The 15,713-nt window shown below is 41.7% G+C and overlaps 1 protein-coding gene across 1 annotated transcript in view; it reads right to left on the bottom strand.

Annotated features, from left to right (window-relative positions):
• TRIQK (triple QxxK/R motif containing) overlaps positions 1-14,631 on the bottom strand; it is a 62,327-nt gene extending 47,696 nt beyond the window's left edge. Inside the window, exon 1 of the mRNA XM_065832167.2 lies at positions 14,538-14,631. The gene's annotated coding sequence lies outside the window, so the exon portion shown is untranslated. The remainder of the gene's footprint in view (positions 1-14,537) is intronic.
• Between the last annotated feature and the right edge of the window lie 1,082 nt (positions 14,632-15,713).

Raw genomic sequence — 15,713 nt, 5'->3', positions numbered from 1 at the left:
AGAGAGGAACAAGATCCCTAAACCACAGCAACCCCATGCTCTCCTCCCTTCCTGCCAGTTCTGGAGATCTGCAAATGAAAATAACGTGGAGAATAATGGTGAGAACTTGGGCTGCACCCATTTTACACCTCTCAGTATTGAGAGTTTAAATCCCCTTCAGTGCATTTAGGTAACAACCATCGTGACCCTTTAACAGGCTCCTCATGTTGCCCAGGTGACAGGCAAGTGACACTAGGATTGCACAGACAACTGCACAATCATTCATCCAAAGATGCTCTTTATGGTACCTTGGTGCTGCCACACCATCCATGGAACTGAACAAGCATCATCTGAGTAGTATTTTAGCCAACTCCCAATATACCCATTTAACATGCAAAACCTTACGGTCTCATATTCATCCCCTTGCAGGGCTGTCACTCAAAAGATGCAGTAAGACTTTACAAATACGCTCTTTTCACCTTTTTTTCCATAGCCAAAAAATACATGGCTTTTATAGTCAAACTTGCTGCTCAAAACACTGTTTTTCAACCATTTCAGATAGGCTGCAGACATCACTCATCGCAGCGACGATAAGCCGTGCCACCGTCTGACCATCTTTATGACACAAACATCGTGGCATCAACCCCTGCGGTCCCAAGAGGACTGACGTCTTCCACAAGTGTCAGATTTACCGCTGGAGCACAGAAGACACCCAACAGCCAACACTTGTCTTTTCCCAGCCAGCCCTGGCAAGCGCAGTGCCATGGGCAAACTTCGGCTGAAACATCTTGGGTAGCCACAAACCATCTGCAGATGGTGCACATACGGCCTTGGAGCATCTGCAAGAGTCTCACTCTTCTGATCTCCGCCTGCTCGGGCAAGGCACACTCTCTGGGAAGCGCAGCCTTGAAAGCACCATGATGCCAAACCATGCGCACAAAAACATACCAAGGCACTTCTGAATGGTCATCACAACCTTAAACATCCACCATTATTTCCTTCATAACATGGTCTGAAGTATAGCTGCAGGAATCATGCCATCAGTGATTTGTGCATTTGTAACTCACAGTCTTATTTATTTATTTATCTATTCCATAAGAATTACTGGCATTTAATGCCAGGTAACAAAACTGGAAAAAACACAGATGTAACCAAGTTCCTTAATTTAAAGTGTGGGACACAGGGCATAAAATGAACTTTGATTCTCCAAAATTAGCAAGCTTTTTAAAAGGTATTCAGGAGTAGTGATATGGTATAAAAAATACCATTCTCTTTTATTCTGAACAGAAAACTCAATTATAGTGTTTTATTTTGTTTTAATTCAGAGAATACTCCCATTTTACGTAAAACACATAAGCAGTGAATTGTAATCCAGTTTGTCTGGTTGGTTGTTTTTTAGCCTTCTGTTATGCTGTCCAGCTATTTTCTCAACTGAGTTAGATTTCTCACATAACATTCACATCCTAGTACCAAGAGTGGAAAATAAAAGTAACATCTGAACTTCCAAATAGTTGAGGAGATAACAGATACATTTTACACTGCAAAACTACTTCTTGGCTTTTTTATGCCACTGTTAAGAAACTGTTTTGACTTGCCTTTTGTAATTTCAATAGCCTACTAATGTTTTCTAACAAAACATCAGCTGTGAAAGATGTTTGCAGTCCTAGCAGTGCCAATAAAACACAAGAAGAAAACACAGGCAAAAATTATTTCCCGACTTGATCCAAGCCACAGAGACTCTCGCGTTTGCCCACGTGGCTCGGTGTCACTGACTCCCACATCTAGAACCTCGACTCCTCTTTGTTCTTCAAAGGGATGCCGTAATCATCATTCATTTCCACCGCTTTGATGGTTAGATAGCAAACGCCCGAGAAACCCATGGAGACATTAGCGCATACAGCCGCAATGTCTAATAAGACAGCTATTTGCATAAAAGATCAGCCACAATTTAAAATGTGTTGTGATAGATGTGGAAAGGGAATAACAGATCTATATTAGCATGTACGAAACCAAGATTGTTTTCACAATTTAATTCCTCGGGGACTGTGGCTCATCACCTTCTCTTGTAAAGAATCCTGCATTCCCTGAGGAAGCAACTTGCCACGAGCCAGAGTTAAACTAAAATATGGATTAATAAGAGATAATATTTATTATTTATGAGCCAGGCTGTAGGAGTGGTTTCCACTGTAACTTTCTGATCAGATTTCCACAAAGGAAGAGACTGGAATCTTTATGAGTCACAAAAATGATTTGAAAAGTGCTTTTTCCCCATTTAAAATAGCAGTGGTCATTCTAAAATTGGTCACCTTTACAGTAAATGAAATTTGCACTCGAGTCCTTCCCAGCTGGCTCTGGCAGCTCCGTGGCTCCGACATCAGCCAGAGGAGGCTCTGGTCCTTCCTTCATGTCCTTGGGGAACCAAAGGGCTGGGCACTGCAAGGTGTTGCACTATACTCCTAAACCTACCTTAAGTACCTAAAATTTGGTGAGATTATTTGGGCCCAAATATTTGTACTTGCTCTTCTAGCAAAACGTCTATTTACTTTTGCCAGATGTAAGATGTTTTTAAATATCCGAAGAGAAGAAAAGCTTATCAATCAATGTATACATTACAGGAAAAAAGTGAAAATTTCAAGGATTGCAAAACCTAAGATTTTTTTTAATATTTCATACTTATGCAAAATTCTTTGTTTTTTAAGCAAAAATATGCTGTTAAAAATGTCAAAGGTTCCTTCCATTCCCAGTAGAGTACAGTTTGTCATAGGTTCTATGCGAAGAAGAATCAAAATGTCCTAGGTCAAAATTCACTTATAAAAACATTACTTGTACAGAAGATACCTGTTTAGCAATTGGTATTTTATTTGTTATAAAAAACAGTGTGACATTTTGCAGGAGAATATTCCTATTTGTAGCAATTCTATGCACCTTAAATTTACTTTTCATTATTAGGATTTGTTATTTGTCTTCAGAACCAAATTCCCTACTCACTTCAGAGCCAAGAAGGGCTATACCATCTGTGAAACATATATTCATTTTAATATGAACACAGATCTTCATCTGAACAAATTTAAAATTCCAAACGTTCAAAGATGAACTTCTTTTCCTTCTTTTTTATGAATACATGGTGTGTCAAGAAAATATCCTTAAAGAAGTTCAATAAGGAACAAAAGGATACACGTGGTTCGATTCTGCCTTGCCAGACAGTTCAAAATGCAGTATTTCCCAGAGGAAAGAGTAATCTCTGCTAAAGGGAATGTTTTCACAATAAATTACAACATATGCATTATCTCAAAAGAACATGCTTCAAAATAACAGAATCTGTTTAAACTTATTTTTGGGGCGGGAGACCACAGTAGAAATCAGAGGTAAAAAGGGTGAGAAGAGAACAGGCACCCAGACCAGCCCAATGCCAAGAGGCGCATCCGCCAAGGATGGCTTCGGCCTCCATGGGAGCGACCACAGGAGCCGTGCAGCCCCCTGGGAGCTCTGGGGCCGAGCAGGGAGGACATCACCACCGCCACCACCATCTGCGCACAACGGAAACAAAGCATATGCCATCCTCCTCGTGAGTTAAAAGTTCATCGACCCAAGAGCAACGATGAGAAACAATTATTTGCTCCATCTCGGTAACTGAAGCAGCAGTAGCGAACGTTCTGCGGTTCAGTTAAATCCAGGCAGTTTTATTCCCTCTTTGATCCCCACCACGCACCCCCCTTCAGCACTCATTTCCTTTGATGAAGTAGGGAATAATTTGAATAACAGGTATAAAGCTAGAGGTCATAGACCTTTAATTTCAAAATCAGCTAAGTCTGCCTAAGCACTTCACTTCTAATATGTTATGAAGTTACAATTCTTGAATTTAACAGAGTGCCACGCGGTTTCACTGAGGTTTTATTCCAAAATGTCAGAAACTTTGTTTTGCCCTGCTGGGTGTTACAGCTGGGGAAGAGCCACTTCTTTCCTTTAAATTAGAAAGTAACCTCTCTACTCCTCAATCTCTTTAATTTTGTAAAGTGACAAAAATTCCGTTTTTTCCTAGATGCTATTCCTTTCTCGGGATTGCCACAAGTCCTTGCTTGCTATAAGCCGGGGTGCTTTATTTATACACACTCGTTAATTTCTCATTTGTAGATTTTAAGCTTAGGCTCATTTTTGATGGAAATGAAATTCTGATTTCTTCCTGAAGTGACAAGAAATATTTAGGGAGTAATCATACTTCCCTTTACCACATCCATCCTAAATGACAGTTCACAACCATCCAGAGGACAGAAAGTCTGTTTCATGATGTTTTTAGTATTGCAAATGGGATACGACTCTCAGTGAGAACAAATCTTGTAACTTCTGAAGTTATTTACACACTACAGCATTTTAGTACAATAAGTAATTCCATACTGAGAATTTTTATTGTTTGTAATGTGCCTTTTTTTTTTTCATTTGCATTATTTTGGACAACTAAAACTACTACATTTCTGAATTATTTAAAAATCTGATTCGTTTCTTTGAAAAAATATATCAAAACAAGACAATTTGAAACTGCTACAATTTTTCCTTTCCTCCCACCCTGTTTGTAAAAACATGTTTTAAGTATATTAGGCTAAGTTTCAGCTTATTTTTTCCCTATTAATTCTAATATTGATATCCCATTTATTTTGATTCCATTTTCATTGAATTTTGTCTATCACTTGAGAAGAAAAGCAGCTCTCAGCAAATAGTCTCTTCCCACTTGACAATCAACCTAGTAACGGAACGCCAAAATAAAACAGCCACAAATAAGCCGTACAGACACGAAACCGGGAGGCAGTCAAGTGTGACTTTCCGTTACATATTTCACCGTAGTATAATACTGTATCCTATCACACATGACTTCAAGTCATAATAATTGCTAAAACTGGTCACCACATTTATAGCCTAATGACTGCCTCACTTCTTACCTTGAGCAAGCACACACAAGTTGAAAGAAGGCTACAAATGACGGCAGCAAATAACACTTCAGTACACATAGACCTAATCGTAACACTTCAGCAAAATCGAATTATTATTTCCATTACTAAACCTGGTCTTAGAAAGGACTTAAAAGGTAATCTTTCAATCCAGCATTCAGAATGAATGTGGGTTTTTTTTTTTTATTTTCTCTGAAACTACTGCCGCTCAATAAGTATTAAATAGACTGATGTATGAATGAAGGAAAATAGTTTTATGCCACTTTTTTTGTCTCACATGCTGCATTAGGCATTCAGGAAAGCAACTCAGCTTAAAAAAATAAATCTATTCTAGTCACCAGGCAAAAGAAACATTAAGTGTAAAGAATTTTAATTTGATAGTTTTGGCATTTATGTTTTCCTGTATTTTTCAATAACTGATTAAAGACAGAATAACCTGTTAATCTTCCCAATAAAGATCAGAAGATAAAGCTGACAAGCATTTCCTTAGCCTTAACATAGTACATCATGTTTTGTATTTTTTTAATTTAAAATTGTCTGAGGTGAAAACCAGTAGACATGTCAAACGTACAACTCAGCCCTACAGCACTTACTAATGAGCTTAATAGTCAGGCTTAGCGAGCAGACCCACCGATGCTAGCAGCAGCATTTTCAAAACCAAGTCCTACTCTATTGGTTTTGAAGGATTAGGCCATAATTGGGTGAAGAGTTTAATACGGCTTAAATAACATCCGCTCAGTAGTTTCCAAAGTAGTTCAAAACAATAGGCCAAGCACACTCTTGGCAGATTATATCTAAACAGCTCAAGACTTGGCTCTCCTGAAATCTATCTAGAGATCCCATTAAGGGCAATGATTTTTAAGATACAGAATAAAGTAACAGCATACATGATACCATCTCTTGAGGAGCTTTATGTTCTATTTGGGCAAAAAGGAAATATAAGATCATTGATATCTATCAAAAATCTCAATCTTGAACAAAATTGAACTAAAGAAGTGGATCAAAATCAGGCTAAAACCTTTATACACAATGAGTGAAAAAATAAGCTTTGATAGCCATCAGAAAATGTGGTGAACTGTTTAGTTGCCTCATTTTAAAGCAGAGAAGACAAGTGTGGAGAGCAGCTGGGAAGAAAAGGCAGCAAAAAGGAAAACTGGCAACCAGCAGAAAAGTATCAGTTGAAACAGCAGAAAGTCATGTGAATGAAGGTCCCAGGTGCAAGCATTTGTGGCGATGTCTGCTTGGGCTCTTGTCACATCTCTCCCCATAAGACCACAGGACAGGAGGAGACTGTGTCCTCATCTACCCCCAGCACTCCTGAACAGCGTGTATGTGTCACAAGGAAGACCTTTTGCTGCAGGGCTCATTGTCCAGGAGAATGCCAATGGCTGACACTAACTGAGGCTAACACACTGAAGAAAAGGACTCCTTTGGATGCTTCAAGTCACACAGAACATGTGCAAATCTCTTTACTGTAAAAGTATTAGTGAAATACAAAATCGAACACTTTTCAAGGGTTGACGCTTTTGGAGACGGCACATTTTTAAGATCCTGGGCTCTGACATGTGAAAGGCTGGCCTTCTCTGGCCTAAAAGATACCTTTGATGAGAAATTCCTACAACCTCAAACTAGTTAGGAATGGAATGGAATAGTTATGAGAGTCCTATAAAAGAGCATTTAATGAGTAGCTATCAGCTCACGAGCATCTCTTCAGGATCTCTAGCCTGAGATAAAACGGCAGATGACAACCCACTCCATTTGCTCTCATTTCCTGAGAGCACCTCTCTAAACACGGGGGGGTTGCACGTGCCCTTGGCCAGAGGCAAAGGAGAACACACGCTTCAACACTGCCATAATGTTTTATTAGAAGCAGGGGGATATACAGCCTGAAATCTGGCCTTGTGGACTACATACAACAAAAAACTGCTAAAGCATACAGTGAAATGAGTTCAGACCATTTTCATAAGCACAAACAGCTTCAAAACAACATCACAAGAAACTGCAAGTCTACCCTGCTCCTGCTGGCTTTTCTCCGTCTGATCACTACTGCACCAGAAGCTTTGCAACCCTGTAACCAAGCTTAAGAAGTTTAAGCAGAGTTGGGTCAACTCTGCAAATAACTTAGCCTAAGTTGCTTCTGATTTTAACTTCTGAAATACCCTAACCCATGCATGCAGCTTTACAGCCATTCCTGTTGCTTCTATACTGATTTTGTTCTTTTAATGAGGTGAGTTAATGAAAATCTATATCCATAAGAGTACAGAGGATACATCTTTCCAGGTCTTCACTATTTCCAGCACTGACAGTGTTTAAATCTGAAGGCTCAAAACCAGACAAAAGACAAGTCCAGCCAGTCATTGCCCTGAGCTTTTTCCTACACACACCATTCCCTTCCATTGAAGGTACAGTACGTATTCTATAGAGTCCTTCTATGGTCAGAATACAGAATTGAACCGAGCCTATACAATATACATCACTTGTGTGCAATAAACGACAGAATGCAAGTGCTTTGAATTCTTTACTCAGCATATATGGGTATGTTTTAGTACAGTACCCACATTTAGATCATCATTTCCATGGGTCTGTATAAACATGCATGAAGATAAACAGGCTCTCTGCCCATGTAGAACTGGAAGAATTCATCCAGAAGCTTTGCTTTGTAAATCATTTCAGATGTATTTTACTGAAGCCATAAAAGATATTAGCAAGTGCACTGGGACCTTTTGTTTTAAATTATTATGATGTTACTTTAACAGAAGTTACTAATATTATTTAACCCCACTGGCACACTTCAAATGAAAACAGTTTGAAGCTTTTTTAAAACAGTTGGGGTTTTTTTTCTCTATAATAATATTTTTTTTTTCCACAATACCATCTTCTATTTAGCCTGTTGGTCTACCCTCTGTAATGGGAAAAAATGACACATTCACACAGATGCAGTACAGCCTTGCCTACTACACCCAACACCATGTCTGTAGGAGGGTCCCTGCTCCAACCAGGTGGCACAGGTTGCTAATAGAGCTTGCTGAGGTCCAACATCGGTGAGGTAGATATGTGGTCAGAAACATCCCAGCAAACTTGAACCTCCTCTCAAGCCCAACTACCAAACGTAATAACATTAACAGAAATAAGTCTGTCTTTCAGGACCTTCATTGTGCTTTCAGATTTTCCATAGAATTTAGAACTAGGCACAACATTCTAGCACCAGTTTTATTAAAGAGATTTAAACCACCCTCCTATCTCTCCTACCACCTCTGCTAGGCTGCACCAAACCTTCTTGCCACTGCCATGCACTTTAATTCCCTTTGGCTACAGGTGCTTCTTCAAAAACCACAAACCCTCCCACAGTCACAGCTTTACAAGATAAAATCTTCCACTCTGCACACACATCTAGCATTCCTTCTTCCTTGACACATTTGCAGGCAAACTGCATTTTAACAGACTCATGTTACCATGCTCTCAGCCATGCTTTAAACTTCATTCCTTCTGCATCCACCCAGCAATCACTGAACCATTCATAGTTTGTCACTATTGCTTTTATGTTTACACCCAGACAATTGAGTGAAACAGTGAAAAGCATCACATCTGACACAAACACTGGGGAAAGTCCCCACAAGCTCTCATCTGTCGACAGTGGCCTTCAGACATTACTTCCGAGTGCTGGCAGCTCACCAGCTCTTTATCCACTTTACTGTCATTGTACAGTCCTCATTTTTAAATTTATTTTAGTTGAGTAACAATAGATCAAGGACATAATCAAATTTAAGTGTTAGCTATACAAATAGTGTACTTTCAGTCTGACAGCCAAGACACAAAAACAAAACAAGTAATACGCTACTTCAGGTTAACTGTTTCCTTTTGGCAAGAATGCAAGCAATAGCAAACTGGTCTAGCAGTGAAGTAAGTGCTGCAATCTTAATTGGAGGCAGCCTAATCAGCTCTACACACAATGAGCACAACACTAAAACCACCTTCTGGACAATTTCTATGGCATACATACTACATGAAAGAAATACCTGTGTTTTTTAATATGAGCTTTTAGGCTTGATCACTGTTAAGAGTAGGCAAAACCACGAGCTGAGAGTTTAAGCACAGATGGTCATATGGTAAAGCCAACAACTGAAACAGCCTCCACACTGACATGGTACAGGAACAAGTTGAAAACATGGGCAATTTAAAATAGGAAGTTCAAAACATGTTCAACCTAATATACAGGGGAGTCTCATAAAGAGGCTTTTGATATCTGAGAGGCTTTAGGATGATGCTGACCCCAGGTGTTCAATCACCTCTCTGCCAGGGACAAGCAGCCTCTAAGAAAGGGCAACAAGACGGGGTATGTTCTGTACCCAGGTACAGAACATTGTCAGCCTATACATCAGCTCAAGCCACCCAAAATGACACAAGTTAAGGTGAGGGAAGCGAACAGAGGTGCAGGCACTGCTGGCTCCTCTGTGAGGGCTGGCAAGAGGGCGACCAGCTGGCAACATCTTCAGCCACAGCATCTGAGGCTTCCAGAGCACATCTGTCAGAGCCATTTGTGAATAAATTTGAGCATAAGAGTTTGTAGAATTGAGAACTTCATCTGTAAAGATTACAATGAAAACACAATAGGTAAAGCACAAAAAGCTACAAAGAAAGGATGATTGATAATGTAAATGTGAGAAGTAATTATCATGGGTAAACTTAACCTTTTCCTCATTTACACCATGTAGCACAGCCAGAGAGAAAACAATTGGAACTTTGAAATCTACTACATTTCCAACCCAATCTGTTTCCCTACTATAAAATACAGTTGATAACATAAAAGGTTATTTTGTTCCATTATTTATTTTATTTCAATGGAAATACAGGAGGATAAAGTTGGCTTTCCAGCCAGAGGCAAGCAACTCCAGGTGACGTTACCCCATCTTTTATTTTGTTGTCTTACTTTAGAAATAATCTCAATAGTAGCTGACAACAAACTTGTGCACAAAATGGTGTGGTCCAGTTTGCCCACTGGATTTTAACTTCCCAATACCATTCTCAACATTAACCTAGTGTAACCTTTGCTCTTTTTCATACTTGCCCTTTCTGGTATAAGTGACTCCTCCACTGCAAGTTTCTGCTGTCAAAACAGTTTGTCTTTATTCACTTCACCAGCTCAACGTGTATTCTTGAATTTTTATTTCACCCTTCCCCTCCTGACCATCTCCCATCCTTCTTTAGACCTGCTATTGGGTTTACATTGGCATATTCATCATTCTGTGTCTTTCCAATTCTGTCTTGGTTTTGATGGTAAAACATACTTGGTGAAGGACAATGCCAAGAACAATCACAACATATGAATAAACAATATTTTGTCAATGTATGAATTATGATATTTAAGACTGCAAAAAGTCCTGGGACACAAACTGTATTGTACATAGCTCTGTTGTATCATTGCAATATGTAGTTAGAGAGGCAAAAATCGAAAGGCTGAAGGAGCTGGGTCTCTTTAGCTTGGAGGAGACTGCGGGGTGACCTCATTAATGTTTATAAATATATAATGGGTGAGTGTCATGAGGATGGAGCCAGGCTCTTCTCGATGACAACCAATGATAAGACAAGGGGCAATGGGTATAAACTGGAACACAAGAGGTTCCATTTAAATTTGAGAATAAACTTCTTCACAGTGAGGGTGACAGAGCCCTGGAACAGGCTGCCCAAGGGGGTTGTGGAGTCTTTTTCTCTGGAGACATTCAAAACCCTCCTGGACACATTCCTGTGCGACCTCATCTAAGTGGTCCTGCTCTGGCAGGGGGATTGGACTAGATGATCTTTCGAGGTCCTTTCCAATCCCTAACATTCTGTGATTCTGTGAAATCAAACTTAAAAAATCACTAATGTTGATTTCTAGCCTTGCTGCTAAAAAAATGCAGAAAAAAATGGGGAAAAAAGGAATTAGCACTGCCCAGGTTGAGAATGCCTGGAGTAAGTGTTCACTCAACTCACTGAATTACAGGGCTATCTATGTGAAGCCAGTGATACAAAAGCACCTGGGGTGCTTTGACATTTTCCCACGACCTTTAAACATAACTCTAATGAATAAAATGTATCAGGAATCATAGGCTGTTGCAGATAATTTGGGGATATTAAAGCTGCAGTAATGCAAGTCGTACTTGGAAAAACACACGCATGTGCCTTGTCTTCTTCTGTAGCAATACCAGTGACCATGTATGTTTGTCATTACATGAAACAGAGTTCCTTCCTAAATGGCAACCACCACAGTTTTCCTGGAACTATCTTTTCTTCTTATCTTGTTTCCGAAGGGCAAAAAATATCTTACCTGTTTATTCTGTGTGCCAAAAAATACTTCAAGACTAAAACTAATTATTAAAGAGCTGTAACATAAATTGTGCTTCCTCATCTCCTCTACCAACGACACCATGATGTTTATGTTGTGCGTAATACTGTGATGATATATGAGATCATCAGCTTGGTAACTAAAACCAGTTTCACTGTGCCTGTGATTGATAAACTATGGAAGTATTAAAACATTAAAAATGTTAATCTTTGTAATAATCTCCTGAAAAGTTTTCATAATAATTTAAACCATCGATCATTTTAATATTTAATCATTGCAGACTTCATTTGAAATGAGGATAGCCGTTCACTGAAGAGCACTCCATTTTTTATTTTTAAAAATTATTGGCTTGTATGTATTCTGTAACTCTCTTCACATTTTTTCCTCAGTAAAAAGTAAACCTGCAAGCAAATGAAAAAATATACAAGAGCAGAAAAATTTAAAGCAGAGTTTGTGTCAGAAAACATAGACTTTCGCAGTCCCAGGAATAACTGTAGTATTATAAGAGGGGGATTGAAGGAGACAGCTACGGTAAATGAAAATCATTAGCTTCTTTGCCTACACCTTACAACAATCTATGTTTCGTTCTCTTTATGTATCTCATAAAATTTAAACATAATAATTTATGTAGGAAGAATAAGTAATTTAAATAGAGTGGCTCAGCTCTCCAAGCGATACTGAACTGAAAAATCCAAGCCAAATGTCTTCATTGCACTAAAAAACCCAATCAACCAACAACAACAAAAAAAAATCAAATCCACAAACAAAACAAAGAACAAAAAAGGAAAACCCACCTCGCCTTGTTTTCTATGCAGAGTCTACTAGAATTGAATGTTCCCTGGACCTACTGCCATCAAGTACACTGAGCTCAAGTTGTCCTTTAAGACTAGGCTACAGGATTCGGCTGAAATACTTGAACAAAGTAAATCCTATACACTGGGCACTATCACCGGTTAACATATTTGCTTATATGAGTAGTCTTCATTGTGTTTTTGAGACAGAATTCTGTGACCAATAGTGAGTTCAAGGATTTTCCCGTACTCGCTATAAAACTGGTTCACAAACTAGATTCCTCTTCTGAAGAGGCTGCAGCACGTAATGGCAAGAGGCACAAAGTCAGTGAGCTGGCAGAAATAGATGTGCTATCTACCAATAAACTCACTCTGTATAGTTCAAGTTTACGAATATAAATAAAAAAATAAACAATAATAAAAGCACTACCTTTATTCTTGATTTTACAAAGAAATGTATGTATCTTATTGTATATTACCTTTTGCTAAAGTCTGTTTTTAAGGAAAGATGGAAAAATCCTGTGCATTCGATGTGATGCATTAATCAAATCAGAAACTCAGCAGCTTACACTGAAACAGAAGGGACAGTCCTGTTTTTATAGAACTTCACAGAAACGCATATATGTGTTTGGACATATATCGACGCAATATTTAAAATTAATTACATGAGGAGTTTTATCAATGCTAACAGGAATCTGGTTTAGTTATTTGATCTTTCAGAACAAAGATCTTTGAAGAGCTCCCATATCTGTGTTGAAATAACTGAGTATTTTCTATACTGCTTTTGCAGATACAAAATACTATTTTAGACAGACTAATAATTTATTCCAAAGTCAATACTTCTCTGTTTTCTCTACACTCACACTTAAAGTACTGACTTGATGTATGCAGTCTTACATCTTCACAGCTCCCATGAAAACGCAAAACAAGTCCTAGAAGGGTACATTGTACTAATTCATGATCAGATAATCATGCCAACAAGAGCATCTGCCCATTTTTTCCTTAGTGAGCAGTCAAGCTACTTTCTGAAGAACAAAGTTTGTCTATTGGCTGTTTTGCACCAAGAGGTGAAGTGATTCATCCAAGACATGCCAAATAGCACTGCTTAAGAAATAGTTCAATTTTACCCATACTTGTAGATTTTTGTGTTTCCTTTAAACACCACTTTCTATAGTTTTCCAGTATGGAAGTCACACATCAATAACAAAGTCTGCAAGAAAGTCAACATGTCTTTATTAACGTGTACCCTTCCATTCTGATTAGCTCTTTAGGAATTTGCCTGGTGGCCAACAGCAAAGACCTTGAGCACTATACAACATGTAACTGAATTTCTGTGTGAACCTGTGTGCCGTGCACACAGCCCCATCACACGACAAGCTCTTTTAATGGGCCTTTCTGGTACTAAGCTCTGCCTCATAATTACGTAGGCTGATGTAAGGCAGAGTAGTTTGAGAACCACACTAGTAGGTTGGCAGAACTCCCTGCCAACGCTCCACATTCAGAAATGTTGTGGCTCCCATATTTCTGTCCAGGATTTTCTGAGCACATGACCAACATACTCTGGAAAAAACACACAGGGCTTCAATGTACCCGGAACACACCACGCCTGCAACGTAAACAGAGACACCTCAACAAGCCTGGGCTCTATCAGATTTATGGCGTACATGCACGTGGCCATAGCAGCACGTGGCCAGCTGGCCACGTACAGCCCCGTCACACAGCATGTGTGCGGGGACTCCAACACTTCCTGGCCTCACTGCACATGGGGTTCAGCCTTCCACACACACAGGCGGCTGTTCGCGCAGCTCCCGGGCAGCCCCACACTCGCTGGTAGCACCAGGCCTTGAGCTCCCGAGCAGAAATTGTGAGCTGCCCTCGCATTGCAGACTCCTGGCCGCTCCTGACAGCCCCCGACGGCCCCGGTGCCAGGCCTCGAACACAGCCTTGGCCAAGCAGACTCCCTGGTGTGGGGTTTATTTCACTCCATATCGGCCAGTGACACCTGGCGAAGGACCCAGCCTGCCAACAGCCTCCCGCGGGCACAAGGAACGATCAGGGCCCAGTAAAGTGGCGCGGCCAGTCCCTGAGGAAAGCCGCCCGCACTCGCCTCCCAGGCGCAGACAGCGGCTTTTCCCGCCCACACCCAAAATGGCCGCGGCGGCCACGGCCACTGACCCCGCCCGGCCCCTCAGCCCACGTTCCGAGGGCGGCACCCGGGCGCCCGCGGCACCGCCCCGATTGGCAGCGCGCTGCGGCCAATCGCGGAAGCGAGCGCTTTCTCCCGGCCAATGGCAGTGGAGGCCTCCGGCGGACAGCGGGCCGGCCAAGCGCGCCGCCAGTGCGGACCTCCCTGCCCGCAGGCCAATGGCAGCGCCGGAAGAGCGGCTGGGCAGCGCGCCCCCACCGCCCCGAGGGGGGCGGTTGCCGTGACAACCGCAGGCCCAGCGGTGCCGGCCGGCCCTGGCGCCCGCGGCCCCTCGCCCACCCTGGGAAGCGGCGCGGTACCTCGGGCCGAGCGGCAGAGCTCCGCCTCCTCCTTCCTCGCTCGGCGGGGCGACTTCCTGTGCTAGCGGGGCTGCCACCGCCTCCTGCCCGAGCGCCCCCGCCGCCCCGCCCCCCGCTCCCGCCCGCCCCGCCGGGCAGCGGCCTGCGCGGGCCCGGGGCGCCAAGCCCGCTGGGGTGGGAGGAACTGCCCCGGCCCCGCCGCACCTGCAGCACCTGCGGCGGCGGGAGCGCGTCCCGGGCCCCGCCCTCCCGCGGCGCCCAGCAGCTGCGCCCGCAGGTGCGGCGGGGAAGAGCCTTGGGCAGCGGCGGCCTCACTCCCGCCTGCCCGCCCGTCTCGGCGGTCTCGCTGAGTTTTCCAGGGGAGATGCTTTGGGGGAGGCTGAAAGTTCAGTAACGGAGTATTTTGCAACCTCCGCTTCACACCCTGCATTCAATTTTTACCACTCTTCTGCCTACCTGTATCATAAACGCTCCAAACATGCAGAATGAAAAGCAATTGGCCACCTTCACATCATCATCTAAAGCCCACTGTAGTGAGAACTTAGCATTTATGGTCCTGAAAATATAAACCATGGGAAATTGTTAACCCTGTCAGGTAATTTTTCACCACTTTGAGGTGATGCTACATCCTTGGCTGTAAATAATTTCGGTGTAAGAGTTAAGCCACTGACACTTGGAACAGCTTACTGATTAGTATTGCAAGTACACGCTTTGCTTCCTGCAAAATGGCAGTCGATAACCAAGTGTAACACTCCCTTGCAAGGAAGGTTGCACAAAAAATAAATATTTGCATTTGTTTACCTCTGCACCTTAGGAAGTGAAAGCCATACCCAGCTGAACTTTCTCATCTTTCTAGATGACACGCATACAGAGTGGAGAATGAGCATACAGAAAAGTTGATTAGTCAAAGTTTCTGTCTGGCATGCATAACAAATCACAGGGTTTTCTCCAGTCATTTCTGTAGCAAGCTTAATGGATGGCTGAAATCAAACAAGTCTCTTAGAAATACAGCCAATCCTCATTTCGAGTGGTGAGACACAAGGCTTTTTTTGTACCTTTTCTGCCAAGAAGTCTCACACTAAGGGTATTTAGCTGCTTTGAACATGGCAGCTCACTGGACAAAACCTTATGTTTTATTCCCAGGGTATCTTGTCACCTGTGGGACTGGGGGTGTCA

This window comes from Patagioenas fasciata, chromosome 2, assembly GCF_037038585.1.
Source record: "Patagioenas fasciata isolate bPatFas1 chromosome 2, bPatFas1.hap1, whole genome shotgun sequence".
NCBI classification, from domain to species: domain Eukaryota; kingdom Metazoa; phylum Chordata; class Aves; order Columbiformes; family Columbidae; genus Patagioenas; species Patagioenas fasciata.
Note: the sequence above shows the minus strand (reverse complement) of the source record. Positions and strands in the feature narration are given on the sequence as shown.